The sequence below is a fragment of the Aplysia californica genome, unplaced genomic scaffold (genome assembly GCF_000002075.1).
Source record: "Aplysia californica isolate F4 #8 unplaced genomic scaffold, AplCal3.0 scaffold00201, whole genome shotgun sequence".
Taxonomy (NCBI): Eukaryota; Metazoa; Mollusca; class Gastropoda; order Aplysiida; family Aplysiidae; genus Aplysia; species Aplysia californica.
This window is the reverse complement of record NW_004797471.1, coordinates 122,324-126,954: the sequence shown is the minus strand read 5'-3', so window position 1 is coordinate 126,954 and position 4,631 is coordinate 122,324. Positions and strand designations below refer to the sequence as shown.

General features: G+C 40.3%; 1 long non-coding RNA gene across 1 annotated transcript; it reads left to right on the top strand.

Moving 5' to 3' along the window:
- Positions 1-2,013: 2,013 nt before the first annotated feature.
- LOC118477739 lies at positions 2,014-3,742 on the top strand. Its single transcript, XR_004858578.1, has 3 exons — positions 2,014-2,324; positions 2,971-3,084; positions 3,638-3,742. It is a non-coding gene; the product is annotated as an uncharacterized LOC118477739 (long non-coding RNA).
- Positions 3,743-4,631: the final 889 nt, after the last annotated feature.

Genomic DNA, 4,631 nt, shown 5'->3' with positions numbered 1-4,631 from the left:
ACACACAAAGGGCATATAATATGCTCAAAATGTATTTTTAACAGACAGACAGACAGACAGACAGACAGACAGACAGACAGACAGACAGACAGACGAGGTCCGTTTGTCCACCCTTTCCATGTGGCCACAGGTGGCGTGAAGACAAGGACCCGAGAGTGCACGAAACAGCCGTGTAATGAGCCGACGTCACAGGAGGCCGCCTGTAATGAACAAGACTGTCGTAAGTACATGATGTAATGTTTTGAGCAAGACTGTCGTAAGTCTACATATTATTATGATTATAAAGTTTTGAGCAAGACTGCCATTGGTGCATGTAATTATTTTTTTTGGTAATGATCTGAGCAAAAACTGCCGTGCCAAGGCAGGCAACGTATCTGCACTTTTTAGGATTTTGAGTTACGTCGCGCAGCGTTTCAGAAATATGGGCATGGCCCTTCAGTTACGTCTGTTTGCCCTAGTGAAATATCCTATTTGTAGTGCAGATACGTCTTCCTGCCTTAGACACAAGATGCAGAATTGGTATTGGCGTCCATTTAAACGAAAATGCAAAAATATATAATTTTTGGCACGGCAGAAAATGTCTTTATTATACTGTTCTGAGCAATACTGTCTTCAGCGCATGTAATGTTCTGAGCAAAAATGTCTTTATACATATTATATGTACTGTTCTGAACAAGACTGTCTTTATTGCATGTCGTGTACTGAGTGAAACTGTGGTAACTACATGACGTAATGATCTGAGCAAGTTTGTCGTAAGTGCATGTGTGTGTAATATTTTGAGGAAGACTGTCTTCTCTTAAGTGCATGTGTAATGTTTTGAGCACGACTGCCATTTAGTAATGGATGTAATGTTTTGAGCAAGACTGTCACTGTCATTAGTAATGGATGTAATGTTTTGAGTAATATTGTCGTAATAAGTGCAAGTACAGTACAAGTACAAGTAATGTTCTGAGCGAGGGAAAGACTGTCGTCCTAGTGGTAAGAACAGATTCGAATCCTGGACGTGCTGGAATGTGGGTGGTCGTATCCTGGATAATAATATAAGTTTTGTTGTTTGTATTCGCTGTTCGCTGGTCGTTTGGGGTTGTTTTTGGGGGGTTTTTTGTGGGTTTTTTGGGTCTTGTTTGGGTCGTTTTTTCTTTTTTTTTGGGGGGGGGGGGGAGGTTGGGTTTGTTTGTTTTTATTGAATTCATAGTATAGATTGTGAAGCGCATAGAGCTTGCTGATGAGCGGGGATTTGCGCTATACAAATGCTATCTATTTTTATTCTATTTATTTGCGTGTGTATCCCGAATTCCAATTTTTTAAAGCCACCAAATGCATTGTATGTTGCCAGTTAGCTTTTTTATAAATGTGCGCTACTGTATTATCATGGTGTTGTTACAACACTGCCTGCAAGTTATTCCAGTCTTTGAGACACACAAGCAAAGTAGGCCTACCCGCACATGTTTTTATTCGGTTTTTGTTTAGTTGTTTTTGTTGTTTCTGCTGGGGGGGGGGGGGTTAAACACAGTTAGCGGTACGGTAATCTAGTGGTTAGGCTCTTGACTCATAATCGTAAGATTGTGGGTACGGGGATTCGAGACTCCACTCCGTCAGACGTTGTGTCCTTGGGAAAGCCATTTGCATGAATTTTTCCCGTTCGACTCAGTCTTATCGGAGACAGACAGGTGTTAAATTCTAAGATTCTAAGGTCCTGCCTGTAAAAAAAAAAAACAACCAACCCTACTAAGTTGTAATGGGCGTTAAACATATACGATTTTAAAATGTTTAAGGTAACAACTAATGCAGTGTGTAGAATGACGGAGTAGTGATGATAATAAAAGATGTGAAGAGCTTATTCATGCTTCGCTACGGCTCCTGCTTTTGCTGCTGCTGGTGATGATGATGGCGGTGCTGCTGCTGCCGCTGCTATTGCTTATACTCGTATATGGAGAAATTTGAATTACAGAGAAAAATAATATCGTTAAAGAAAAACACACACACACACACACACATACATCAAATGCATATACATGTACATGTGTATATACTAGACAATAGTTTAGATGTTACATCAGCCTCAGATCATACATAACTCATGTTTCACACCATTGTGGACAATTATTATTATTGTAGCCTACAGCCTACATTTATCATTTTACGTTTTTGTTTTGAAAGGGACAGACTTAGTTTTTGTAAATCTGTTGGAAAGCAGTTGTCGTAAATATGTTGGAAAGCGTTCTCCATTACTAGATCTAGAGCTATTACTGTGTGTCTTTCAGCTATTGACGGTGGTGTTGGGGAGTGGGGAGACTGGTCGCCGTGTTCTCGGTCTTGTGGAGGTAAGCTGTGTGTGTATGTGTATGTGTATGTGTGTGCGCGTGCGTGCGTGTGTCTGTGTGTATACATTTGTATGTGTGTCTGTTTATATGTCTGTCTGACTGTCCAGTTTCCCTCTTACTTTGTTGATGTTTTTTTCTTCTATCAAGCGTAGACTGCCGCTCCCCGTTGTCATACACAACAGTCCTCCTCAACAAAAACAACCCCAAGATCATGCAAAAATTAAAGATGATTTTATTAATACTAATTTAAATACTGATGATGATGATAATAATGGTGAAAATAGGCCTTTTATTTAATTTAATGATGATGATAATGATGATGATGATTTTTTTTTCCCTTAACCTGGCGGACTCCACGAAGAAATCTGTGAGCGAGAGCGAGGCTCTTTGATGATGATGATGATGATGATGATGACGATGATGATGATTTTTAACCAAATGTACCATAAATTTGTCAAAATATACCCCAATATCTATTCTTAGTCTTAACTCTTCAACAGTGATGATGATGATGATGGTGATGATGATAATGATAAGGAGGAGGAGGAGGAGGAGGAGGGGGAGAGGAGGAGGGGGGGGGCTAGAATGACCATTGTAATTTTTTGTGGAAAAAATTTTGACCTTGGCATTATTGTCCGTCCATCAGACGGAGAAAGAACGCGGTACCGTTTTTGTGACAACCCGGCCCCCGACCATGGGGGGAGGGACTGTGGTGAGGGGGATCTCACACAGACTGAGGAATGTGGCCAGCAACTTTGTGGTGAGTCTATTTGTGTGTGAGAGAGAGAGAGGGTAGAGAGAGGGGGAAGGGGTGGGGAGAGAGAGAGAGAGAGAGTGAGGGAGAGAGAGAGAGGGGGGGGAGAGAGAGAGAGAGAGACATAGAGAGAAAGAGAAACAGAGAAAGAAAGAGAGAAAGAGAAACAGAGAAAGAAAGAGAGAGAGAGAAAGAGAAACAGAGAAAGAGAGAGCGCGCGCGTGCGAGAGAGAGAGAGAAAGAGATAGAGAGAGAGAGAGAGAGGGAGAGAGAGAGAGAGAGAGAGGGAGAGAGAGAGAGAGAGAGAGAGAGAGAGAGAGAGAGAGAGAGAGAGAGAGAGAGAGAGAAAGGAGGAACTCACACGTCAGAAATATGAACTTGTCTTCTACCTTCTACACAATGGCTGTGTATAGTGATGGTACGGTATGATCCTTACTTTTAACATCAACTCCCTACGCCTCGTACTCGTAGATAGAGCATAAGCACATAAGCATCTACCCCAATCCATACTAAATACAGTGTAAGTCCGTAATTACTATTAATCTTTTTTTTTACACAGATTGTATAACAACAGAGACACCCTGAGCTGGCCAGCCACAAGACGCACAATGCACACGGGAGTGAAAAGAGACTGACCGCAATAAAACTTCACACTTCTAATCCAGAATGTCTCCTTTTTTTTCTTTCTCTCTCTCTCTTTATGTAAGGGGATAGGGCTTACGTTGAATGCCCAACTACATGTATTGGCATCCAATTTAAAAATTGAAGCGCTTTTTTTTTAGGGGGGGGGGGAGGCTACACATGAAATAACTCCTGCGGCGATTATTCAAAATTTTGACAGTTATCATGTTTTAATGTCTTTATATAATACAATTAGTTAAAAATCTAAATAACATGGCACAGAAAGAAGTGCAGTCCCATCCCACCACTAATTCAATAAATACCAATCCTAGTAAAGCGCAACATTTTCTATTTTATCTGCCTCTCTGTTATATAATAAACTTGAAATATTATTAACCGTATTCTTTTTCCCAAATGTGCAATGAGCCATATGCGAAATAAGGAAGATGAATAAAACCATTATAATATGTTAATGTCTCTTTGTTTAAGTTGTGAGCTTTGATATAGATGTGAATCAGACCATGAAATGTATATTTACATAGGTACTTTATTGACGGTATAATTTTAGAAAAAGGGACTAAGCAGTTACTACACTTAACTTATCTTTTACTGTCAGTAATTTTACGCCCTATCAACACAATTTAGATTATTACGGAGGCGGGCTACTACCCTGCCTGTTAAGCCGAATCTGGGCTGAGAGGGATACAACAACCCAACAGAAAGACCAAGATAATTGATAAGAATTCTCCCCTCATGGGCCCAGGCCTTTTTTGTGCATCTGTAAAGCACCGAACTTTTACATCACAGTAAGGCAGAAAACGATCCTTTGTTCCCTAGGTAGAGTGCTATGAGAAGTTATGCTACAACTTAGAAAAAATTATTATCTCAAAAGACAAATGAACGTTATCTCGATTTCAAAATCTCAAAGTCCA